The 13,237-nt window shown below is 43.9% G+C and overlaps 1 protein-coding gene across 3 annotated transcripts in view; it reads right to left on the bottom strand.

Moving 5' to 3' along the window:
- Positions 1 to 11,178, bottom strand: part of TNFRSF19 (TNF receptor superfamily member 19) — a 65,944-nt gene extending 54,766 nt beyond the window's left edge. Inside the window, exons 1-2 of one of the 3 annotated variants that reach the window (XM_038762078.1) lie at positions 11,090 to 11,142; positions 637 to 810 (exon numbers count right to left, since the gene is read on the bottom strand). The gene's annotated coding sequence lies outside the window, so the exon portion shown is untranslated. Of the gene's footprint in view, positions 1 to 636; positions 811 to 10,960; positions 10,992 to 11,089 lie in introns of those variants that run through there. The other 2 variants (XM_038762079.1, XM_038762080.1) reach the window with 2 other exon arrangements.
- Positions 11,179 to 13,237: the final 2,059 nt, after the last annotated feature.

Genomic DNA, 13,237 nt, shown 5'->3' with positions numbered 1-13,237 from the left:
AATTTCACTGTCTTCAGCTACAAAATGGTCTCATTGCATCATTTAGCTGGCTTATTATTTTGCAGCCTGTGAATTCTTTTAGAAGTGTGCTGTACTTTAGAATTCACATATTGACGTTGGCGTAATGATGGAATTGACTTTCCTCTTGGCAATTCTGAAATATTTTCTATTAAAAGCTCTACACGCTTCAAGGTTTTCTAACCGCCAAAGTCAATACCTTCTAACACTCAAAGTTCAAAATCTTGAAGGCCCAATGTCAAGCTCCAACTATTGGGTAGCCTGGGAACAGATACGCTTAGAACAGTGCTTTGCACATAGTAAGCGCTTAACAAATGCCATTATCATTATTATGATGATGGCATTTAAGAGAAGCAGCATGGCTCAGTGGAAAGAGCCTGGGCTTTGGAGTCAGAGGTCATGGGTTCGAATCCCGGCTCCGCCACATGTCTGCTGTGTGACCTTGGGCAAGTCACTTAACTTCTCTGGGCCGCAGTTCCCTCATCTGTAAAATGAGGATTAAGATTGTGAGCCCCACCCCACGTGGGACAACCTGATCACCTTGCATCCCCACCCAGCGCTTAGAACAGCGCATAGTAAGCGCTTAACAAATGCCATCATCATTATTATTATACCAACCTAGGGCAGGACTTTCTCAGGTCAAGTATCCATTTGTTTCACGAATCTATGGGCAAATCAACTGTATCCTTTATTCACAAAGAGAAATGGTGATCTTCAGTGATTCCATTTCTGCAAAATGATTCCCCACCAGATGCATAGGACAAAAGGAGCCTCCTGTGTTTCCCTTTATGCCTGGGGAAGAGAGAAGGTGCATCAGATATGATGCTTTTGGTTAAATGCAGTGGCCCCCAACGGGCCTTGTCTACACACACATTTTGTAGGCACAAGACAGCCAAGGAATATGTTAGGCAGAATACAAATTTATGTTCAATATGGGCCTGGGCCTGCCCCTGCCTCTGGCCTTACTCCTCCTAGGCACTGTGGGATAAGGGCTTGGACTCCTTCTCAAGTCAGGTCAGAGGGGTGGGGTGCAGGAGGACATGCAGCATTGGACATGTAGCCTTGGGGTAAAGAACATACTAAGAGTGGTAGGGCCAGTGTTCCCTCCTCAAACAATCCCAGCAACTCCTCCCTTTCCCTCCCACCCACCACTGTTCCAGACCCACATTCCCTTGGGGCTAGGCCTGGGCAGGTACTCCACTAGCCCCTCTAGTAATGTCAGACATATATGACTGTCTCTATATATTGCCAACTTGTACTTCCCAAGTGCTTAGTACAGTGCTCTGCACACAATAAGCGCTCAATAAATACGATTGATTGATTGATTGATTGACCCTCTCCCTCAAAACAAGTGCTAGCCTGAGCTTTCTCTAGCAAGGGTATGGACCCCCAATGACAGTGAGAAGTTAAATTATCAGTGGCCTTAGTACATTTAAATTATTATGTCCAGCCCTTTAAGGTCTGGCCATCTAGGGCCAAACCTAACCTGGCCTGTCCCCGTCCAGTCCTGGACTGGGGCATCTAAGTGGAAACCTGAGCCAGAAGCGAAGCTGAGATAAATGGATGTGACTTCTCAGTCACTTTTGGGAAGCACATCTGAGGAATCTTCACACGGATGAGGTTGTCCCGGGAGGTGGAGGGTTGGGGGCAAGGGAGGAGTTGCCGGGACTTGTAGCTCTAACCCAATTCCCCACATTTGAAAGGCTGGGCGGCGCAACTCTGCTCTCACCACAACCTGAAACAGCCTGAGGGTTGGGTGGGGGTGGAGTTTGGTTCAGTACAGGACACCCAGTGGGCTTCCATTAAGAGGGATAAACTGGGTGGAGAGCCTTTTATCTCTGAATGCAAAAAGTCTTCAAGTAGCAGAATAATAGTAAAAATGGTATTTCAGTGCTTACCTTGTGCTAAGCACTGTACTAAGCACTGGGGGAAGCAATAAGCAAGACTCTATTAGAGAACACACCTCAGACACAAGCATCATCTTTTAGACTGTGAACCCACTGTTGGGTAGGGACTGTCTCTATGTGTTGCCAATTTGTACTTCCCAAGCGCTTAGTACAGTGCTCTGCACATAGTAAGCGCTCAATAAATACGATTGATTGATTGATTGATTGATCATGAAGTGGCTGCCAGACACGAGTGTGTGTGAAAACGGGGGTGCCAACTCCCGAGGTGCTGGGGTGGGGGGCATTGCATCAACCTATTTTATTTTGTTAGTATGTTTGGTGTTGTTCTCTGTCTCCCCCTTTTAGACTGTGAGCCCACTTTTGGGTAGGGACTGTCTCTATATGTTGCCAATTTGTACTTCCCAAGCGCTTAGTACAGTGCTCTGCACATAGTAAGCGCTCAATAAATACGATTGATGATGATGATCAACCCCGTGGTAGTGGCACTGAGGAGGTGAGGCCATTAACCTCACTCCCACAGCTTCCTGAACAAGGGCGCATTCCGAACATTAAAATAGTGAGTTACTACACGGCAGATTTGTTCTCTCAGTATCAACTGGCATTACTCTGATGTCAGCTGCCTTTCTTCTGGAACCAGCTGCAGCCGTTCATTTATTCCGTGTGTGTACTCTTACTCTAGGCGTGTATGCTCATTCAAAGAAAATAAAGGATGTCATTCTTTTCCACAATTTTGAATGCTTGCCCTCAAATATTTGTCCATCAGATTTATATGGTTTGCTTTTTTTTCCTGACAAAGGCTTTCCGTGTAGGGGCTCACCTATTTTTAAAAAGGCCTGAAAAATGAAAGAGCAAATTCTGTACGTGAGCGTTAAACAGAGATCCCCAAATCCCCACTCCTACCAATGAAAACAACCACCGGTAGATCAATAATAGTGAATGGCCCAAAATCCTTCAAGGGAATATGACTACAAGATAATAATAATAATAATAATGACGGCATTTATTAAGCACTTACTATGTGCAAAGCACTGTTCTAAGCACTCTTAGATGCACAAGATGCTCTCTAAACTATCCTGGCAGAGCTCCACCCAGATTAATGTAAGCAGGGAACGTGTCTACCAACTCTGTCGTATTATACTCCCCAAAACACATAGGACAGTGCTCTGCAAACAGTAAGCACTCAATACCACTGATGATGATGATTACGAGGAGAATCCAGATTTTAAATTCCACATGTAAATTTCAGGTCATAGCCATTATTGGGAGTGAAATTTGAGGGCCTCATAAATATTAAAATAAGTAAACAATGTTCCTAATTAAGCAATTTACAGGTGAGGTTTAGGAGCAAAGTTGGTTTTTCATGTCCTTTAAAGTTCAAAAATGCAAGCAAAATTTTAGATTTCCATTATTGCCTCCTTTGATGGCCCTTCAATTAAAGCATCACATTTCTTCTTTATGCCAGAAACATCCAAACTCCACAACTCCAAGATAAGAGCATACGATGAAGGAATACAATGAATTAAGAATAATTTAAGAATACAATCAAAGAGGCTAATAATAATGATAGGTAACTTAAGACTTTACCATAATACAAGAGGGCTGGTAAAGAATTTACATAACTTTTAATTTTGCAGCACATGTTAAGTTTCCCTGGTCTTTCAGAGCAAAGAAATCTGCTTAGCAAGGAGACATTTTTAGATAAAAATGAAAAGTTCACTGTGATGTTCAAGAGGCACGAGAAATATGTCATACCCTTGTTCACTTCATTCCCAGGGTCTGGAACTCCATTCTCCCCCGAATCCACCAGATCGATTAATCAATCATATTTATTGAGCACTTATTGTACTAAGTGAGCTCAGCTTTCCCCACCTTCAAAGCCCCCCTAAAATCTTCTCTTTTACAACAAGGCTTGCATCTATGCCTGTCCCGAGCACTTCTGTGTATATATGTATTTGCTTTTATTGGATTCTGATTCCACAGCTTCTGAATATTTTTAAATCACTCTTCCTCAGAGTACAAACTCCTTGTAGATAAAAAAAATGTGTTTTGTGCTTCTGTTTTACCTCCTAAACACTCAGCACATTGCTTTCAATAGGAACTCAATAAATACCACTACTACTACAACTATTGATCAACATCAAAACCGCACACCTTCTCCAAGTTTAGTTCAGAACTGTGACATCAGGCTGCTCAATAATCTTTCCTCTTGATTGTAATGTTAACCCCATCTTTATCCAAAATTCTCTAATATTTATTTTTAAGTTTGGGTCAAGTAGAAGATTTTCAACAGTAGGACTGAATTCCTCGATAACCTCTCGTGAGTAAAATGGTTTGGTTCCTGAACAGTGTGCAATCTCAATTACATAAAAACCAAAATACACAATCACATAATATGTATATATGTTTGTACATATTTATTACTCTATTTATTTTACTTGTACATATCTATTCTATTTATTTTATTTCATTAATATGTTTGGTTTTGTTCTCTGTCTCCCCCTTCTAGACTCTGAGCCCACTGTTGGGTAGGGACTGTCTCTATATGTTGCCAACTTGTACTTCCCAAGTGCTTAGTACAGTGCTCTGCACACAGTAAGCGCTCAATAAATACGATTGATTGATTGATTAATTGATTAATTAAGCCTTCTTTCCTCGACTCACTCTCCCTTGTGTGCCATCTAAGCACTTGAATTTGTACCCTCTGGGCACTTGGTATTCATCCCACCCTCAGCCCCAGAGCACTTATGTACATATCCATAATTTTTTTATTTAATGTCTGACCCCCCCACCACTGGTGTCTAAGCTCACTGTGGGCAAAGAATGTGTCAACCAACCCTGTGGTATTGTACTCTCCCAAGCACTTAGGACAGTGCTCTTCACACAATAAGTGCTCAATAAATTCGACTGATTTTGTTTTGAATTCTATCTGTTAAGCATTTACCATGTGCCAAGCACTGAGGAAAGCACTGAGGTAGATATCAAATCATTGTTAGACACAGTTCCTGTCCCATAAAAGGCTCACGCTCTTAATCCCCATTTTACAGATGTGACTGAAACACTGAGAAGTTAAATGAGTCGCCCAAGGTCACAAAGCAGACAACTGGCAGAGCTGAGATTAGAACCCAGGTCCTCTGACTCTCAGGCCTGGGCTGCTTCAGTACGATACGGTTGATCTACATGATTCCTGCCTTCCAAGATTTTACAATTCTAGTGGAGAAGAAAGACATTAAAAAACACTTGGCAGAATATAAGGCTAGTTTTATAAGTGGTGTGAAACTTGGGGTGGCGGGTGAGAATCAAAATGTTTAAAGGGTACAGACCCAAGTATATAATAATGATGGCATTTGTTAAGCATTTACTTTGTGCCAAGCACTGTTCTAAATTCTAAGGGGGGATACAAGGTAATCAGGTTTGTCCCATGGGGGGCTCACAGTCTTAATCCCCATTTTACAGATGAGGTAACTGAGGCACAGGGAAGTTAAATGACTTGCCCAAAGTCACACAGCAGACAAGTGGCAGAGCCGGGATTAGAACCCACGACCTCTGACGCCCAACCCCGGGTTCTTTCCACTGAACCACACTGCTTCTCTAAGTGCAGAGATGGTGCAGAGGGAGAGTAAATAGAAACTTGAGGCGTTAGTCAGGGAAGACCTCACAGTGGGAATGTGATTTTAGTACGGCAATTAGTAGCTGATCGTGAAATTACAATAGTAATGTACATTGCTTCAGTTGTATACAAGCCTTCTTTATACAATGAAAGTTTGCTGTTTTTACAGTTAAATTTACGGCTTAAGTAAAACAAAAAAATGCATTGTTTTATCTTTTCTTTGGGTGCTGGAGGGCAGCTTGGCCCTGTGGAAAGAGCAGAGGCCTAGGGGCCAGTTTTCCTGCATTTGAGTCCTGGTTCTGGACTACTGTGTGATTTGGGGAAAGTCACTTAATCGCCCTAGGTCTCAGTTTACTCATCTGTAAAATGGGGATCACATGGATTGTGAGGCCCTTATGGGTCAGGGACTATGTCCGATCTCAAAGCTTTGTTTCTACACAAGTGCTTAGCACATCGTAACGGCTTAATAAATGTCATTACTAATACTTAATATGACCCTTTGCAGTAAATACATCTACCTTTTTGTTCATATTTACTGTATTAAACAAAGGAGAAACCTTTAATGAGAGCTGCATTAAGTACACACATTAAGTTTTACTGTAGTATAACTGTACTCATGTTAATTACATCTTCTGGATCATAACTGTTTACTCAAGTCCATAAGAAGCTTTTCTATCTATGGATGCAAAAACTAAATTTTAGCAATGCCATCTACTGCACTGAAAAGAGGCAGCCGCCTGAATAATAATAATAATAATGTTGGTATTTATTAAGCGCTTAATAATAATAATAATAATTTATCTATGTGCCAAGCACTGTTTTAAGTGCTGGGGAGGATACAAGGTAATCAAGGTTGTCCCATGTATGCGTTCCCCTCACACCCAGAAAAATGAATGAATCATTTATTATTAAGTGCTTCCTCTGTGCCAAGCACTGTGCTAAATGCTTGGGTAAGTATAATCTGATAATAATAATAATAATAATGTTGGTATTTGTTAAGCGCTTACTATGTGCAAAGCACTGTTCTAAGCGCTGGAGTAGATACAAGGTAATCAGGTTGTCCCACGGGGGCCTCACAGTCTCAATCCCCATTTTACAGATGAGGGACCTGAGGCCCAGAGAAGTTAAGTGACTTGCCCAAAGTCACACAGCTGACAAGTGACAGAGCCGGGACTTGAACTCACAACCTCCGACTCCAGAGCCCATGCTCTTTCCACCGAGCCATGCACACAGGCCCTATTGCACACGAGTTTCACAGTTCAAGAGGGAGGGAAAAATCAGGCATCTCATCCCCATTTTACAGATGAAGAAACAGGTACAACGAAGTTAAGCGACTTTCCCAAAGGCATACACACATAACCAAAATTACGCTCAATTTTTTTTTAATTTTTAAAACAAATATAACGATATACTCATCATCATCAATCGTATTTATTGAGCGCTTACTATGTGCAGAGCTCTGTACAAAGCGCTTGGGAAGTTCAAATTGGCAACATATAGAGACAGTCCCTACCCAACAGTGGGCTCACAGTCTAAAAGGGGGAGACAGAGAATCAATCAATCAATCAATCAATCAATCGTATTTATTGAGCACTTACTATGTGCAGAGCACTGTACTAAGCGCTTGGGAAGTACAAATTGGCAACATATAGAGTCCCTACCCAACAGTGGGCTCACAGTCTAAAAGGGGGAGACAGAGAACAAAACCAAACATACGAACAAAATAAAATAAATAGAATAGATAGGTACAAGTAAAATAAATAAATAAATAAATAGAGTAAAAAAAATATGTACAAACATGTTTAGACTGTAAGTTCGTTTTGGGCAGGGTACGAGGCTACCGACTATGTTGGACTGTACTCAGCGCAGCGCTCTGCACACTATAAGCGCCCAATAGATACAGATTGAAGCTACTGTTGGAAGAAGCAAGCGTGTTGGGCAAATTCCCTTCCCATCTCCACCGTTGCCGTTGTTTTTTTTTTCTGGAATTCCAGTTTCCAGTTTCTTAGTACAATCGGAGCACCGACTTGGATTCCCGAGTTCTCTTGGCCCCTCAGCCATTCTCAGAATGCATTTAGAAGACGGCCAACTATTTTTATTGGTATTCTGAAGGAGTCTCTTGGCCCCGAATCAAAGCTTTCATTCTGAGATTAAACTAGGCCCTCTTTAAACTGCTAAAACAGCCTTCCAAGCAAGCCAATCCTCCCAGCACCAAATGGCTCTCGGTGGAGATAAGTGGCAGAAAGGGAGCAGAAAGAGGGAGGAGAGGATCAAAGCAAGAGAAAAAGGATCCATTTTCAAAACGGCCCACCCCCCTGAGTTAACCAAGACGCTCCCATCAATTAATAGTATTTTATTGAGCGCTTACTGTGTGAGCTCACCTCCTCCAGGAGGCCTTCCCAGACTGAGCCCCTTCCTTCCTCTCCCCCTCGCCCCCCTCTCCATCCCCCATCTTACCTCCCTCCCTTCCCCACAGCACCTGTATATATGTTTGTACATATTTTTTTACTCTATTTATTTAATTTATTTCTACATCTCTATTCTATTTTATTTTGTTAGTATGTTTGGTTTTGTTCCCTGTCTCCCCCTTTTAGACTGTGAGCCCACTGTTGGGTAGGGACTGTCTCTATATGTTGCCAATTTGTACTTCCCAAGCGCTTAGTACAGTGCTCTGCACATAGTAAGCGCTCAATAAATACGATTGATGATGATGATGCACAGCACTGTACTAAGCGCTGGGGAGAGTCCCATATAACAGTTAGTAGCTCGTCTCTTACCCACATCGAGTTTACGGTCTAGAAGGGAAATAATACTAATCATCAATCGTATTTATTGAGCGCTTACTGTGTGCAGAGCACTGTACTAAGCGCTTGGGAAGTACAAATGGGCAACATATAGAGACAGTCCCTACCCAACAGTGGGCTCACAGTCTAAAAGAGTGGGCTCACAGTCTAAAATAATAATTGTGGTATTTGCTAAGCGCTTACTATGTGCCAGACACAGTAGTAAGCGCTGGGGTGAATGCAAGAAGAGAATCAGCGTGGTTTAGCGGAGAGAGCCCGGGTTTGGGAATCGGAGGACGTGGGTTCTAATCCCGCCGCCCCCACGTCTCTGCTGTGTGACCTTGGGCGAGTCGTTTCACTTCTCCGGGCCTCAGTTCCCTCATCGGTGAAATGGGGTGTTTAAGGCTGTGAGCCCCACGTGGGGCAGACTGCTTCCTTTGTATCTGCTCCAGCGCTTGGAACAGTCCTTGGCATATAGCTGTGTGACTTTGGGCAAGTCACTTAACTTCTCTGTGCCTCAGTTACCTCATCTGTAAAACGGGGATCAAGACTAATAACCTCGTATCTATCCCAGCGCTTAGAACAGTGCTTAGCACATAGTAAGCGCTTAACAAATACCAACATTATTATTATTATTATTACCATTATTATGATTATGATTATGATTATCGGGTTGGGGACAGGAGGGCTCGGCCTCGAAATGCTGAGTGGCGGCGACCTCAGCCTGGGGGGAGGTGGTGAGTTATTTCTCTCTTCTGCCCGGGCCTCTTCCCAGCCCCAGAATAATAATAAATAATAAATAATAATAATAATAATAATATTTGTTAAGCGCTTACTATGTACCAAGCACTGTTCTAAGCGCTGGGGAAGATACAAGGGAATCAGGCTGTCCCACGAGGGGCTCACAGTCTTCATCCTCATTTTACAGACGGGGGAACTGAGGCACAGAGAAGTGAAGCGGCTTGCCCGGGGTCACACAGCAGAGCGGTGGCGGGATTCATTCATTCAATCGTATTTATTGAGCACTTACTGTGTGCTGAGCACCGTACTAAGCGCTTGGGAAGTACAAATCGGCAACACAGAGAGACGGTCCCTACCCACCAACGGGCTCACAGTCTAGAAGGGGGAGACAGACAACAAAACAAAACATGTGGACGGGTGTCAAGTCATTAGAATAAACAGAAGTAAAGCTAGAGGCACATCATTAACAAAATAAATAGAATAGTAAATATGTACAAGTAAAATAAATAGAGTAATAAATCTGTACAAATTTATATAAGGGATTAGAACCCACGACCTCTGACTTTTCACTCAATCGTATTTATTGAGGGCTTATTGTGTGCAGAGCACTGTACTAAGCGCTTGGGAAGTACAAGTCGGCAACATATAGAGACGGTCCCTACCCAACAGCGGGCTAGATGCCCATCATTAACAAAATAAATAGAATAGTCAATATGTACAAGTAAAATAAATAGGGTAATAAATCTGTACAAACGTATATACCTCTGACTTTTTACTCATTCACTCAATCGTATTTACTGAGCGCTTACTGTGTGCAAAGCACTGGACTAAGCGCTTGAAAAGTACAAGTCGTCAACATATAGAGACGGTCCCTACCCAACAGCGGGCTAGATCAATCAATCAATCAACCGTATTTATTGAGCGCTTACTGTGTGCAGAGCACTGTACTAAGCGCTTGGGAAGTACAAATTGGCAACACATAGAGACAGTCCCTACCCAACAGTGGGCTCACAGTCTAAAAGGGGGAGACAGAGAACAGAACCAAACATACCAATAAAATAAAATAAATAGGATAGAAACGTACAAGTAAAATAAATAAATAAATAAATAAATAGAGTAATAAATATGTGTGTCAATCAATCAATCAATCAACCATATTTATTGAGCGCTTACTGTGTGCAGAGCACTGTACTAAGCGCTTGGGAAGTACAAGTCGGTAACATATAGAGACGGTCCCTACCCAACAGCGGGCTAGATGCCCATCATTAACAAAATAAATAGAATAGTCAATATGTACAAGTAAAATAAATAGTGTAATAAATCTGTACAACCGTATATACCTCTGACTTTTCACTCATTCACTCAGCCGTATTTGTTGAGCGCTTATTGTGTGCAGAGCACTGTAGTAAGCGCTTGGGAAGTACAAGTCGGCAACATATAGAGACGGTCCCTACTCAACAGCGGGCTAGATCAATCAATCAATCAATCAATCAATCAATCGTATTTATTGAGCGCTTACTGTGTGCAGAGCACTGTACTAAGCGCTTGAGAAGTACAAGTCGGCAACATATAGAGACGGTCCCTACCCAACAGCGGGCTAGATGCACATCATTAACAAAATAAATAGAATAGTAAATACGTACAAGTAAAATAGAGTAATAAATCTGTACAATCCTATAAAGGATTAGAACCCACGACTTCTGACTTTTCACTCATTCACTCAATCGTACTTATTGAGCGCTTACTGTGTGCAGAGCACTGGACTAAGCGCTTGGGAAGTACAAGTCGGCAACATATAGAGACGATCCCTACCCAGCAACGGGCTAGATGCACATCATTAACAAAATAAATAGAATAGTCACTATGTACAAGGAAAATAGATAGAGTAATAAAGCTGTACAAACTTATGTAGAGGGATTGGACCCCACGTCCTCTGATTCCCAAGCCCGGGCTCTTTCCGCGAAGCCTCGCTGGTCCTCCGGCCAGCCCTCCATCACCGCCCCGATGGCCCCGGAGGGACGGGGAGGTTTTACCTGCGGGTTCCCCGCCGCGCTGGGCTGCGCTGGGAGGAAGGGAAGCGTCTCTGGTCCCTGGCTGCCGTCGCCCGGGCAACCGGCACTGCAGCCCGCTCTTCCCCGCCGCGGAACCACGCCCACTCAAGGCCACGCCCCCTTTACCACGCCCCCCAAAAAATCCACGCTCCCTATAGGCTCCTCCCATCAGGCCACGCCCCCGAAAAAATCCACGCTCCCTATAGGCTCCTCCCATCAGGCCACGCCCCCTACTTTCATCCGGCCACGCCCCCTGGGCGGAGTGCGCAGCCGCCGGCTCACAAGGCCCCCGTGGCGCTGGGCTAGCGCCCCCCGGCGGCAGACGCGACTCCCGCAGCGCCCAGGCCCCACGCGTCTCGTCTCTCGCCCGCAGGTAACATTCACCCCCTTCGTCGCCCTTCCCCAACCCTGACGCTGAGAATAATCATAATAATGGCAGTATTTATTTCATTCATTCACTCAATCGTATTTATTGAGCGCTTACTGCATGCACAGCACCGTACTAAGCGCTTGGGAAGTACAAGTTGGCAACCTCCCACCAGTGGGCTCACAGTCTAGATTAAGCGCTTACTATGTGCCAAGCACTGTTCTAAGCACAGGGATAGACACGAGGTAATCAGGTTGTCCCACGTGGGGCTCACAATCTTCATCCCCATTTTACACATGAGGTAACTGAGGCACAGAGAAGCGCTCAATAAATAGGATTGAATGAATGAATGAATGAATTTGCCCAAGGTCACACAGCTGATAAGCGGTGGAGTGGGGATTAGAACCCACGACCTCTAACTCCCAAGCCCATGCTCTTTCCACTAAGCCACGCTGCTTCTCACGAGAAGTATAGTGACTTACCCAAGGTCACACAGCAGACTGGTGATGGAGCCGGGATTACAGCAGCACCCCCCCACCCCTCCAACACACCCACACTTTCCTCTCTCTGGGCATGTTGGTATGTTGCCAACTTGTACTTCCCAAGCGCTTAGTACAGTGCCCTTCACACAGTAAGCGCTCAATAAATACGATTGATTGATTGATTGGGCACCCCCCACTTTCCCCTAGGATGCCCATCTCCCTCCTGGTCACTGCCATAGTTTGGCTGAGGGGCTTGGAGAGGGTGGAGCCCTGATCTTTCTATTGCCCCCAGGGCAGTCCTCTCACTTTACATCGTTTGGTGGTAACAGTGTTTATTAAGTGCTCACTGCGGCAGAGCACTGTATTGTGTGCTGGGAAAATAATAATTATGGTATTTATGCGCTTACTATGTGCCAGGTACGGTACTAAGCACTCGGGTAGGTACAAGCAAATCTGGTTGGATATAGTCCCTGTCCCACGTGGGGTTGGATATAGTCCCTGTCCCACGTGGGGTTCACATTCATTCATTCAGTCGTATTTATTGAGCGCTTACCGTGTGAAAAGCACTGTACTAAGTGCTTGGGAAGTACACTCAATCCCCTTTTCTCAGATGAGGGAATTGAGGCCCAGAGAAGTAAAGCGACTTCCCCAAGGTCACACAAAAGACAAGTGGCAGAAAATGCAGTGGTGGAAAGTAGACCCCAGTCCATGTTCCTCAAGCAGTTCACAAGCTAAAATCGGGGTTGGCATAGTCATAATCAATCCTGTACTACACCTGGCATACCCTCCCTTTGGCTCGGGAGGTTGATTTAGTTTCAGGGCAGCAGTGGTCTCTAAAGTGTCCCAGATTCGGTGAAAAAGACCATTAGATCGCACAAAGGACCTTATTGTGGAGAATAGCGGAGTAGATTGTATAGAGACTTATAATTCTCAATAGGGTACCATCCAAGGAAATGGTGAATTAATGAGAAAATGCCTGATGGGCCTCGTGATAAAAGGTGCTGTAACTATTCTGATCACTAATCTGTACTCCAGGAACTAGCCCACAAAATTCCCTCAGGTCTTTATCCAATGTAGCTGTTTTGGACAATTGAAAAGGAAACTCCACCCAACCTGCAGCTTGATGAAGACCATAAAGCCTTCATCCAAGGGGATTTTTAGGTGAAATAAAATCAGCAGAGTCAGCTTTCCCCATTTTGGAATTCCGTGTTTCTTAGATACTGCCCAGAGTGTAAGTCCCCGGGCAGGGAAATTCCCTCATCTCCAATAATGGTGCAAATC

This window comes from Tachyglossus aculeatus, chromosome 20, assembly GCF_015852505.1.
Source record: "Tachyglossus aculeatus isolate mTacAcu1 chromosome 20, mTacAcu1.pri, whole genome shotgun sequence".
Taxonomy (NCBI): domain Eukaryota; kingdom Metazoa; phylum Chordata; class Mammalia; order Monotremata; family Tachyglossidae; genus Tachyglossus; species Tachyglossus aculeatus.
Note: the sequence above shows the minus strand (reverse complement) of the source record. Positions and strands in the feature narration are given on the sequence as shown.